The 13,872-nt window shown below is 38.0% G+C and overlaps 1 long non-coding RNA gene across 4 annotated transcripts in view; it reads right to left on the bottom strand.

Annotated features, from left to right (window-relative positions):
* LOC123386072 overlaps positions 1-13,458 on the bottom strand; it is a 79,773-nt gene extending 66,315 nt beyond the window's left edge. For all 4 annotated transcript variants that reach the window (XR_006599581.1, XR_006599580.1, XR_006599582.1 and 1 more), the window contains exons 1-2: positions 13,187-13,458; positions 6,880-6,952 (exon numbers count right to left, since the gene is read on the bottom strand). This is a non-coding gene — a long non-coding RNA (uncharacterized LOC123386072). The remainder of the gene's footprint in view (positions 1-6,879; positions 6,953-13,186) is intronic.
* Between the last annotated feature and the right edge of the window lie 414 nt (positions 13,459-13,872).

Here is a 13,872-nt window from a genome sequence, read left to right as displayed (position 1 = left end):
TTATGAAAGAAATCGAAGAAGAAACCAAGAAATGGAAAAACATTCCATGCTCATGGATTGCAAGAATATTGCTAAAATGTCGATACCACCCAAAGCAACCTACATATTCAACGTAATTCCTATCAAAATAACACCAGCATTCTTCATAGAGCTAGAACAAACAATCCCAAAATTTGTATGGAACCACAAAAGACCCCAAATTGCCAAAGCAACCTTGAAAAATAAAGTCAAACCTGGAGGCATCACAATTCCAGACTTCAAGTTGTATTATAAAGCTGTAATCATCAACACAGTATGGTACTGGCATAAAAACAGACACGCAGATCAATGAAACAGAATAGAAAACCCAGAAGTGGAACCACAGATGTATGACCAACTAATTTTTGACCAAGCAGGAAAAAGTATTCAATGGAAAAAAGGCATTTTCTTCAGCAAATGGTGCTGGAAAACTGGACAGCAACATGAACAAAACTGGACCTCTTTCTTACATCCTACACAAAAATAAATTCAGAATGGATGAAAGACCTGTGAGTCATGAAACCATCAAAATGGGACCTCATCAAAATAAAAAGCTTCTGCAAGCAAAGGCAACAATCAACAAAACAAGAAGGAATGGGAGAGGATATTTGTAAATGACATACTGCAAGTATGCTCAACATCACTCAGCATCAGAGAAATACAAATCAAAACCCCAAGGAGATACCACCTCACGCCTGTCAGAATAGCTAACATTAACAACTCAGGAAACAACAGATGTTGGCAAGGATGCAGAGAAAGGAGGACATTTTTGCACTGTTGGTGAGAATGGAAACTGGTGCAGCTACTCTGGAAAACAGTATGGAGAGTCCTCAAAAAATTAAAAGTAAAAGTACCCTATGACCCAGCAATTGCACTACTAGGTATTTTTCCAAAGGATACAAAAATGCTGATTCGAAGGGGCACATGCACCCCAATGTTTATAGCAGCACTATCAACAATAGCCAAATTATGGAAAGAGCCCAAATGTCTGTCAAATGATGGATGGATAAAGAAGATGTGGGGGCGCCTGGGTGGCTCAGTCGGTTGAGTGGCCGACTTTGGCTCAGGTCATGATCTCGCGGTCCGTGAGTTCGAGCCCCGCGTCGGGCTCTGTGCTGACTGCTCAGAGCCTGGAGACTGTTTCAGATTCTGTGTCTTCCTCTCTCTCTCACCCTGCCCCGTTCATGCTGTCTCTGTCTCAAAAATAAATAAATTTGAAAAAAAAAAAAAAAAAGAGGTGGTATATTTATACAATGGAATACTACTCAACAATGAAGAAGAATTAAATCTTACCATTTGCAACAAAGTGGATAGAAATGGAGGGTATTATGCTAAGCAAAACAAGTCAGAGAAAGACGGGGATCATGATTTCACTCATGCGAAATTTCAGAAACTCAACAGATGAATGTAGGGGAAGGGAAGGAAAAATAAGAGACAGAGAGGAAGGCAAACCATAACAGACTCTTAAATACAGAGAGTACACTGAAGGTTACTTAAAAGGGGGAGTCAAGGGATGGGTAAAATGGGTGACAGGCATTAAGGAGGGCACTTTTCAGGATGAACACTGGGTGTCATATGTAAGTGATCAATCACTGGGTTCTAATCTTGAACCCAATATTACACTGTATGTTAACTAACTTGAATTTAAATAGATACATTAAAAAAATTAAATCTTGCTGTTTGCAACAACACGGATGGATCTAGAGGGTACAATGCTAAGTCAAATAAGTTATAGACAAATACCATATGATCTCATTCGTATGTGGAATTTAAGTAGCAAGACAAATTCAAAATGACAAACCAACAAAACAAAAAACAGACTCTTAAATATAGAGAATCTACTGATGGTTACCAGAAGGGAGATGGGTCAAATAGGTGAAGAAGATTAAGAGTACACTTATCATGATGAACACTGAGTAATGTACAGAATTGCTGAATCACTATATTGTACACATGAAACTCACGCAACACTAAATGTTAATTACACTGGAATTAGAATGAAAAGTAGGCCTACCATATGATCTGGCAATTCCACTTCCAGATATTTATCTAAAGAAAATGAAAACACTAGGTCAAAAATATCTGCACCCTCATGTGCACTGCAGCGTTATTTAATAGCCAAGACATGAAGCAACCTAGTGTCCATCAAGGGATGAATGGATAAACAAAATGTGGTGTATGTGTGTATGTATCATGGATTGCTCAGCCAGAAAAAAATGAAAACAAAAAACAAACACACAAAGAAGAAAAACTTGCCATTTGTGACAACATGGGTAGATGTTGAGAGCACTGTGCTAAGTGAAATAGATCAACATATATACCATATGGTCTCCTTCATATGTACAATCTAAAAATAAAAGAGGGGGAACTAAACTCATGGAAACCGAGTAGATTGGTGGTTGCCAGGGGTATGGTGGGGGTGGAAGAAATGGGTGAAGGGGGTTAAAGGGGACAGATTTTCAGTTATAAGATGAACTCATTTTGGGGATGTAATACCCAGCTCGGTAACTATAGTTAACAAAACTGTATTGTACGTTTGAAAATTGCTAAGTGACTAAGTCTTAAGAGTTCTGACTACACACACACACACACACACACACACGCACTGTAACTATATAAGGTAATGGATGTGATAACTTATTATGTTAATCATTTCAAAATATATACATATATCAAATCATCAAGTTGTATACCTTAAACTTACAAATTTACATGTCAGTTGTACCTCAATAAAACTGGGGGAAAAAGAATAGGCATATAGACTAGTTATTCTAGACTTTGATATCTGGACAGTTCCTTGAAAATGAGGGAGGTGAGCCTACAAGTTCAAGAACAACAACTGATTATTTTTGTTGTCAATGGCGAAATTTAAGCTTTCAAGAGAAAGTTACAATTTTGAAAAATTGTATCTGCCATGGTGACTTTAATAGCTTCCTGGTATTTAAAGACTATTAAATCAGTGGTGATCTTTATGAATGTGATTTTAAGATATTATCTAATGATATGTGTAAGAATTAGAAGATGTGCACAACTTAGTAACCAGTATTTGACCAATGCATGAGGTTATAAAATCTTGCCAAGATAAAAGATCCGAAGTCTAGGACAGACAGTAGATACTAATGTAGCAGAGTCCAAAAAGTTCAATGGTATGCTTTCAGATTCCACATTACAACCTACGTGTGAGAAACTACTATTTGTTGAATTAGGCTAATTCATATAATCAGTGACTAATATCTACAGTCATCTGAAAAAGATTATTAAAGTATTTCCCTCCCCCTTTCCAACTACTTAATAAGTGAGGCCAGGCTTTCTTCACCTAACTTCAACCAAAACAATGCATATATATATCAGACTGCAAAAACAGATGAGAGGGGTGCCTGGGTGGCTCTGTCGGTTAAGCGTCCAGCTCTTGGTTTCGGCTGAGGTCATGATCTCACAGTTTCATGGATTGAAGCCCCACATCCGGCTCTGTGCTGACAGTGTGGAGCCTGCTAGGGATTCTGTCTCCCTCTCTCTCCGCTCCTCTCCCACTTGTGCTATCTCTTGCTCTCAAAATCAATAAAAACTTAAAACAGATGAGATTGTCTATTATGTATTAACCCAGACTTTAAAGAGATTTTTTTATTGTATTTATTTTTTGTAGGCTCCACGCCCAATGTGGGGTTTGAACTCATGACCCACAAGATCAAGAATCATATGTTCTGACTGAGCCAGCCAGGTATCCCTAAAGAAAAAAAAAATTTTTTTTGGCACGTGTGCACGAGACAGAGAGAGAGACAGAGAGACAGAGAGAGAATCCCAAGCAGGCTCCATGTTCAGCATGGAGCCTGACAACGAGCTCAATCCCACGACCCTAGGATCACGACCTGAGCCGGAAACCAAGACTCAACTGACTGAACCACCCAGGTACCTTTTAAGAGATTTCTTTGTAACTCTTATAACCACTATTGTTTTGGAAATATGGTCATTTCAAAAAAATGTTATTTGTGTTAAGATATAATGGCCTTATAAAATAACACTTTACAATTTTTCCTCCATTTCAATTCTAACATGGTCATCAATATTGATAGATATAATCCATATAAGCAAAATCTCTTTAAGGCCTTCAATGATTTTTAAGAGTGTAAAGTAGTCCTGAGACCAAAAAGCTTGATAATCATTACTGTACGTTACTTCTAGTTAGCCTACAGACAAATGTAATTTTGTCGACCTTGGTTATTTGATCTATTTCTCACCAAAGAATACATGTTTATAAACCCATGGTTTATAAATCCATATCCCACTCATTTTCCAGAGCCAAAGAAAAAGACCTATTACATAAAGAGGAACACAAGTAAAAATGACAACAAATTTTTCATCAGAAAAAAAAAAAAATGCAAGCTATGTATTGGAACAGTATCTTTAAAAGTATGTTTAAAAGTAAAAAAAGGTAAAGATTCTAATCTAGAATTCTTTACCCAGTGAAAAAATAAAAACAAAAAATTGTTTAAAAATGTGCAAGGACGTTTCCAGACAGAAACAAGCTATAATACTATATCAACAGTAGACCTACACTATTAGGGATATTAAATGTTTTACATAGGTAAAATGATGATACCAATTGGAAATCTGGATGTAAACAATAACAAGAAGAAGAGCACGACAAATACTAATTACATAGCCCAATGTGTTATTTTTCTCTTGCTGCTGTAACAAATTACCACAAATCTGGGAGCTTAAACAAAACAAATTTATCTTACAGTACTGTAAGTCAGAAATGTTAACACAGGTCTCATTGGGCTAAAATTAAGCTATCATCAGGGTTACCTTCCTTTCTGCATTATTTAGGAAAATTCATTTCTTTACCTTTCCTAGCTTCTAGAGATCACCCACATTTTTTTGACTCATGGCCCTCCTTGTCTTCAAAGCAAGCAACATTAAATTTCTCTTTTTCCATAGACCCAGATTCTTCTGATTATAGATGGGAAAACTCCTCTGCTCTTAAGGGCCCATATGGTGAAATTGGACCCACCTGAACCATCCAGAATACTCTCCCACCTCAATATTTTTAACCTAATCATGTCAGCAGAGTCCCCTTTGCCATGTAAAGTAACATACTCACCAATCATGAGATTAGGATATAGATACCTTTGGGGTTTTATTAATTTGCCTACCATAGATGTAGAAGACTTAAGCACTATCAGCAAACCTGAATCAACATTTATAGAACATTCCACCTGATAGCAGAATACACATGTTTTTCAAGTGCACATGAAACATTTACCCAAACAGACCATGTTTTGGGCTGTTAAACAAGTCTCAAGACATTTAAACACATGCAAGTCATATGAAGCAAACGCTCTTTTAAAAGACTTTTATTAAGAATGATAAACTATCAAAACTCAACAAGTAGGCAAAAATAGGCACCAAATAAGCTATGAGTGAAAAAATGTCAACATGGTAAGTTATTAGAGAAAGGCTAATTAAAATCACTGGGTGATATCACTACATACTTATTAGAATGGCTAACCGAAAATGAACAGAACAAGTATAAGGAAGGATATGGACTATCTGGAACTTTCACAAACCCTAATGTTCAAACTGCAAAATGGTAAAACCACCTTGGATAACAGTCTGGCAGTTTTTTTTACAAAGTTAGAAATATATCTATCACATTACCCAGACACTGCTTTCCTACGTATTTAACCAAAAGAAATGAAAGCACATGTTCATATAAAGACATGTACGTGAATGTTCACAGCAGCTTTACTTCTAATGGCCAATAACTAAAAACAACCCAAATGTCCATCAATAGATAAATAGATAAACAAATTGTAGTTATGTCTAAACCACGAACTACTAATCCAACGAAGAGGAATGAATTATTGTACACACGACATAGACGAATCTCAAAATATTTGAGAAAAACATGTACATACTGTAGAACTTCATTTATACAACTTCAAGCCATTGCGATCTGATCTATAGTAACAACGCAGATCAGATGGGAGGTTGTGTGCAGCAGAAAGGGGGAATACAAATGTGAAAAGGAAACTTTTTGGGGTGATGGCTATCTTCATTATTTTTGTGGTGGTTATGGTTTCTCAGCTTTTATACTTATGTCAAAACTTACCAAATTGTATACTTTAAATACATGCATTTTAATTTATGTTATTTATACCTCAAAGCCATTAAGAAAAAAAATAAAAGGCAACAATAGAAACGTGTGTTACAACACAGGTGGAAAAAGAATGAGAAGAATGTTAATCCTCATCTCCATTCAGGTGTCTGCTGTATTTATCTGCATAGTGTGAGATTTCTCTTTCTTTCCTTTAATTTTTTCCCATTGCTTCTCTCATTTTGGTAACAAAATAGTATATAATGGGTTTGATAAGTTTGTTCTTTCAGCATGAGATATTAGGGATTCCTGATACATTTACTCCTACTACTTGCTTTTCTTTTTTTCCTTAACTCTAAAACACATGATATGATACTTAACTTAAGGAGGCTCAGAGTGAAACTTATGCATTTCTTTAAAAAAAAAAAAATCAGGTCAAGTTTTTCCTTAGTGCCTTCTTACTCTACTGAAATTCGTCACCATTGTTAATATACACTTTTGTGGGTTTATCAGGTTCAGGAGACTTGTATGAGATGAAAAGAGAAGCAGAGGACATATTCCATGCTCTAGAAAAGTTTACAGCCCACTTATATGAAAAAGGACATGAATATAAAAAAAGTAGAGATTAAAGAGAAACACTCCCATGCAATGCTGACAGGAAATTCAGTGATCAAAACCGTGAGGCTATTTCCAAATTATCTGTATCAGTTTCCTATTGACAAATCAACACAAGTTTAGTGGCAGGAAACAAATTTATCACTTACAGTTAGACGTTCAAAATCTGTCTCGCTGGGCTAAAGTCAAAATGTCAGCAGGGCTGGTTCCTTCTTCGAAGCTCTGAGGGGAGAATTAATTTCCTTGACTTTTTCAGCTTATGGATGCTACTTACGTCTCTTTTCCTTAGCTCATAGCTACTTCCTACATCACTCCAACCTCTTGCTTCCATCATGACTTTGCCCCTACTCTTATAAGGACTTTGTGATTACGTTGAGCCCACCTGGAAAATCCAAGATACTTTCCCCATCTTGAGATCCTTAGCTTAATCACATCTGTAAAGTCCCTTTTACTATATTAACATAGTCACAGGTTCTGGGGATTAGGATGTGGATTATCTGTGAAGTGCCATCATCTAAACTACCACACTCTAACCCAGAGATTCTACTTCTAAAAATTTAATCCAAGGAAATGTGTACAGGGATTCAACTATAACGATATTCACATGAGAGACAATCACTGACTTGATTGTGGAAGAATTTCTCCATATCCTTAACAAAAGCTAAAACGCTTGTCCTTTATTTACACTGTCCATCATGAATCTTCATATTGCACTCAGTAGTGTCAGCAGTTCAAATATTAGTTATTAATACTATTACAACCCATTAAGATTTGGGATTTAGATGGGAGTTTTTGTGTGAGGGATGATGTGTGTTTATGGGGTAAGAGAAATGGAGACAATAAAGAAAGTAGCTTGAAATTCCTTTATTCCCCCTGTATTCTCGTCATTGTATTCTTACCCAAGTAAGAAATATCATCAATGTTGCTCCTGGAAAAATTGTTGATACTATAATTAAGATAACTCTCCTGGTTGCCAGAGATGATCATTCAGTTCTGTTCATTAATCATGGATAAGATAATCAGGCCCTGGCATCAAGTCTACAAATGCTCTAAATTTGGAGGAGACTATTATGGAAATTCCAAACATCAATTTGTGTAGAGGACTGTGAATCGAACAGTGAAATACATCAGAGAAATACAGTATTTGAATGTTACTACTGAGTGATTTAGAACAGAAGTTCCAAATATAACTTCTCAATAGAAGTTACTGGAATTCAGAGGCCTTGGAGTAATACATTAATCATAAGGAAGAAATGTGGTATTTTTATGCCCTTTATTTACACTACCCTTTCCTCTTCCTCTTCTACTGATTTCCTAGACATTCCCTTCACCCTTTGTCAATGGCTCATAGTTTATTTTTATCACATTGCATGTCTTCTGACATGCTGCCTTCATATTCCTTAGCTTTCTCAATTCCATTACATCCACTCTACTTCATCTACTGGCTAATGCTTCACAACTGGTAACTTATCATTTAAAACTCATAAAATTCCCCTCTGACTACAACCTCCTGCCCATGCCCTCTAGTTTGCTCACTCCACTGAATCTGCTTTGTCTACATTGTTATTTCTAGTTCCTCAGTCCTGATCTGCATGAGGTAAATAAACAGCATCACCAGCCAAAGGCAAAAGATCCTGACATTTACTGTCCTGTTTAGACTTGTATTGATGAAATGCAAGATCTGTATTAACTTTTTAAATGTACTAAGCTCTTTAAAGTAAAAAGTTTTAAAGATGTATTGACAGAAGAAAATGCAAGACAAAGTCTGATTTTTTTTAAATCTTAATTCCCAAAATTGTTTAGGTTTTTCTGTATTAAAATCTATTTAATGCTTAGCATCAATCCATTTTCAACTACTCCTCCAATCCTGATTTTAAATTTTGGCAAATCTTTTGGTTTGTTGGATTTCACCCTCAGGTAGGTCCTTTTCAGAAGAGCCACTAGTGCTGAATTCCTCCAAGTTTTCCATGTTTCTTTGCCTTTGTTTTTTCCCTGAAACTTCAACCTTTATCATCTTAATTTGCACAGATTTCTTTAATTCCACCTATTCCTAGGTACTTCCTCCTAGAGGTCTCTTAATTCCAATTCCAATCTGGATTGAGTTCCAGTTGTCTAACTGTGATACTTAGACTTAAATTCATTACTCTCCTGGGTTAGATTCACTACTTCTTTAATCCATTATTTTTCTTTTTTTGTTTTGTTCTTTGTGAGGGTTTATTCTCTCATTTTGTTAGAACTTACCTTCTAGTAATTTACCAGGATAGGATACATGGGAAGTACATTTTCTGAGTTCTTTCATTTCCCCAAATGTCTTTACTCTCCTTTTGCTTTTGATTGACACTTTGAGTGAATATAGAATTGTAAACTAAAACTGATTTTTCCTCATTTATTTGAAGGCATTGTTCCATTGGTTTATAGCAGTCTTTGTTGATGATGAAAAATTTGATGCTAATCTGATTCTCATTCCTTTATAAAAAAGTAAAAACTAAAAGTGGCTGAAGGTAAGACCCAATTTTGGGGTAGAGAGGCAAAGCTCCAGAAAGACCTATAAGGACAGACAATTGAAGTCAAAGGCTAGCACTGCCAAGCTACAAGACTCATTCTGGCTACCTGTCAAGGTTTCAGAGGACCTCTAAATCTAGTCAATGACAGTATATAGGAATAAGAGCTAAACTTAGGGACACAGCTTGACCCTTTTTGATCAGACTTATGATACTAATTGTCTACATTATTTTGGTGGGGGAAAGGAGTCATCAGACACTAGGAGTTTGGGAACCCAACTTAGATGCTAATATTAAGTGTTTATATTTTCACTACCGTGTAAACATCACACATCTTTATCCTTCATAGGGAACAAATGAAGCTTCTATCTAAAAAGGTACTCAGGAAATTACCCTCCAGATTTTAAGAATAAAACTTTGGAGGCCTGAAAAGCCCTAGACCCTGGTATAGTTATTTCTTCCTTCTGATTCAGATTTAGTTTCTCTTGTATGACCAAGAAGAGTGAATCAGAGAGTAGACAATCCTCTCCCCCGCCTTTTTTTTTTTTTTTTTTTTTTTTGAAGAAGTACTATGGGGGAAATAAAAAGGTTAGGGTGGAAAGCCGCCACCACGGAGCTAAAGCACCTGAAGTTAGCTAGCAAGGTATTGTAATGGGATCACGAGCAACTTGTTATATCACCTGCAGGAAATTACTTTCTATCTGACACTAATATATACTTTGATCACAAATTCCACTTGCCCCCTAAACCCTTTGCTTCTTACACATACAAGTTAATGATTACTATCTGATTATTTTCTCCACATTCACATGTGTAAGATACTGTTTTCTTCACTTTCACCATGTGTGTAAGATCTTGAGAGCTCAATAAATACGGAGAAGAAAACGCCGTTCTGGTCTCTTGACTCCTCCCGGATATTAGCCTCTATCATATTCAATTCTGCATCCACTCTCTTGCTGGACAAGAGAAAACTCCAGATTCATAGTCTGCAACAAAGCTCCATATGTAAGGCTTATTTCATTTGGTCCTTACTTCATCTTTTATTAGATAGTTCACCTTTTCAAATTTTACACATTTCTAGCAAGAGAAAATAGAAACAGCATAAGAACATTGGCTCTCTTTGAAAATAGCAATCAGGCATGAAATTTTATTTTTATACTAATAATAATTTTATATAATGCTGATATGGTAACTTTAACTTTTGTTTTAGTGAAAACAACAATAAAGATTTTTAAAGATGAGAAGTCACCTATCTGCCTATTATCCTACTAGGGCAATTGTTTTAGTTTTTGTATATCTTTCTTACAGATGTGGCACAAAACTGTAGGGCTGAAAGACACTTTGGGAATTCAACTTGTCCAATTTCTTCACTTTCAGATGAGAAAACTAAGACCAAGGGAGCTATGAGGTTAGCCCAGAGTCCTACCTTATCACTTCTTTAAAAGAAATTTTAATGCTAAATTAATAAAGTTAAGACATGGGTAACTCCCTAATTGTCCCTTTTCTCTACTGAGAAAGCAACTGAAAGGGAGATAATATCTCTGTTCTGTAATACAGTATTAGCCTTATCAAAAGCAATGCCTGGGGAACTATAGCTGCAAAGTCTGGATTACTTAATAAAAACTCCCAGAAGTCCAGGAATTTCTAGAAAACAGATGTGAATTCAAAGCCTCTGGATTTAAGAATTTGTATTTAAAGTTCACATACTGTTATGCATTGCAACTGCTGAGACTGTCTGCAGACTGTTAATTCTGGAATTTACACTCCTTGATAAAAAGGCAAATTATAACTCTTAAAAAGAGCACCGAATTGAGACTTTCTCTGTACTGTAATTAAAAGAATTAAAATAGCATTGAAAAGAGGAGTGCTTAGTAGGGAACGTGGATGATTTTCAAAACAACTGTGTTAGAAACAGTCCGGGCTCACTTAGTGGGATTCTTATTGTGCCACAGCAGAAAGAGGTGCAATATGGGAACAGAAAACCCCAGTTCTGAGACTAGTCTGCCACAAGGAACACAATCTGAGGCAAAACAACTTAATTTTTCTAGTTTTGTTTCCACATCGATCAAATGAGGTTAGCTTAGCAGATCTCAATTCTTTTCCAACTATAAAATTCTGATTCCTTCCCCCACCAATGTAAAAGGTTGGCCTGTGTTTCAGTCTTTGAGAAAACTCCAGGTGTAGGAGAGCTGGTGTTATTAGCAAGGTCCTAATATTCTTTTGTTCTCTTCTCCTTCTGAGGTAAGGCATGGGCAGAAACCTGGCTCTTTGAATGCCCCTGTCCCTCCTTCATCTCTCCCAGCCTCATATCCTATCTATAACAAAACCCCAGTGTCTCCTCATTTGTTTCATCACTCCTCCATCCACACGACCAACAGTTTTTAGTACTGGGCCTTACTACCTGAACCACAGGAACAAGTCATGGCTTTTCTCATGTTCTTCTCAGTGTCTCCTCTCCTATTTATGGAGTTCTGTTCTATCATTAAGATTTACATATGTACAGGAGTGATCCTTGATTTCTTTCTCTCACACTTCATATTCAATTTGTCAACAAATCCTGTTGGCTTGGTCCTTTTTTATTTGCAAGAGAGACAGAGAGAGAGAGAGAGAGAGAGAGAGAGAGAGAGAGAGAGAGAGAGAGAGAGAATCTTAAGGAGGCTCCATGCTCAGTACAGAGCCCAAAGCGGGCTTGATCCCACGACCCTGGGATCATGACCCAAGCTGAAATCAAGAGTCGGATGCTCAACTGAGTAAGCCACCCAGGCGCCTCTTGGCTCCGTCTTTAAGATATGCTCCAAACATGAGTGCTTCTTATCATCTCTACTGTTACCCTGGTCCAAGCCAGCAATAGCTTCTAACTATCTTTTTACTTTTACCTTTGTTCCCTTTCGATCCATGCTCAACACAGCATCCAAAGCGATCTTACTAAAACATTAAGTTAGATCGACGTCACTTCTCTGCTCAAAGTGAAATTCTTTGCAATGCCCTAAAAGGCCCTAGATGCCCTAGCCATTGTTACCTCGCTAACTTAATTCCCACTATTCTCCGCCTCTACTCCAGCTACATAGACTTACCAGTCCTCCAATTTGCCAATTAACTCCAACATCTCTTTCTCATGAGCCTTCTGTGTTATTTTACCACACTGCCTAAAATCACAAAACCTCTTTTTCTTGTTTTATTTTCACTTCCACACTTATTACTATGTAATAATTAGCACAGTACGTTTTACTTATTTTTCTCTATTGTCTCTCTTCCCCATGGGAGTAGGGATTCTTGTCTGTTTTGTCTATTGCTATATTCCAATCATTTAGAACGGTGCCTAGCACAGTGGATGCTCAATAATTATTTGTTGGTTATTAATCGTGAGAAACTCTGTAGCAAAGGAGCATAACATCATTCAAAGATGGAGACAGACACTAGATAAAACGTCTTATTTGATTGTTTATGGCAAAACAAAATGTGACCATCTTCCTAATGTTAAGAAGTAAAAAAAAAATCCTTGCTTTTTAATTGTTTTACATCTAACATGCTTTCAATCTCAGGGAAAGCATTCTCCATCATCCAAGCCTTAATCTGCTCCTTAGGGGATGGATCCCCTTATTTCTCAAATATTATTGCATACATTTGGGAGCGCCTCTAAGTTACACAAAAGAAACTAAGTTCTGTTTTAAACGAAAAATTTTAGGTCTTGACCTTTTAGTGCTTAATACGCTAAACAAATTCTAAGATTGTAATATTTAATTCCAAGAGGAATTACGTGCTATTAAATGTAACAAAGAGAGCGATGATAAATACTATGCGAAAATCAAATTTATAGAAGAGGTAGTTTAAACTCCATTTTGCTGTTTTCCTCCGTTTTTCCTTTATCAGAAAGACGCACCCTGGCATACAGGAGACGACTGATTTATATTTAACTAGTAATGGACAGATTAATGTTCCCAATTAAAAGGGGCACCTTGAATTTTTTGTCACCGCACTAGCCGGAGCGTTGTGGTCCTTCAACTCTGTTCGCATTCTGCGTTAGCAGGGACCTGAATTTACCAGTCCAACAAACTCCAAGAGGGACGTCCTCACTCTAGGATGACGACGGGAACGCGTAGGGGGGCGTCGCCCGCTCCCTCAAGGTCCTGGGGGAAAATCTGTGGTGTAGAAGGGGTTCCACAGCAAGAGCGTGAGACGGCCTCTGCGCTCAGTCTGGCGGACTTCGTCCTCAGTCCTCTGCGGTCCGCAGGACCCGCTTCTCCTGCGAGGAGACAGTGGGACGGGCCCGTTAGCTGACAGCGCCTCCCGGCGTCCCGCAGCTTGAGCCGCGCCCCGGACCTGGGGTGGGGGAAGGGCGGTGGCGGCGCTCGCGCAGCGTCGAGTTTCCCAGAATTCCCAGCGGCCGCGGGGAAAGTTTACGGGACGTAGGCGGTGGCGGTGGCGGCGGCGGCGGCGGCGGTAGCGGTTACTAGGCGGCCGGCGGCGGACCATGGCCCTGGCCGGGCGTTTCTGGCCTCTGCTCACAGAGTTCTAGGGCAGCATCGCGGAGTGGGCAGATATCCGGGAAGGGACTGACAGGCGACTGAGCTGTGGCCGGCGCGCTTAGCGCCCTGAACATGCGGCAGTCCCTGCGGGCGACCCCGGGCTGCGGAGAGGCGG

This window comes from Felis catus, chromosome B3, assembly GCF_018350175.1.
Source record: "Felis catus isolate Fca126 chromosome B3, F.catus_Fca126_mat1.0, whole genome shotgun sequence".
In the NCBI taxonomy this organism is placed as follows: Eukaryota; Metazoa; Chordata; class Mammalia; order Carnivora; family Felidae; genus Felis; species Felis catus.
The sequence above is the reverse complement of the archived record's forward strand: the minus strand, read 5'-3'. Positions and strand labels throughout refer to the sequence as shown.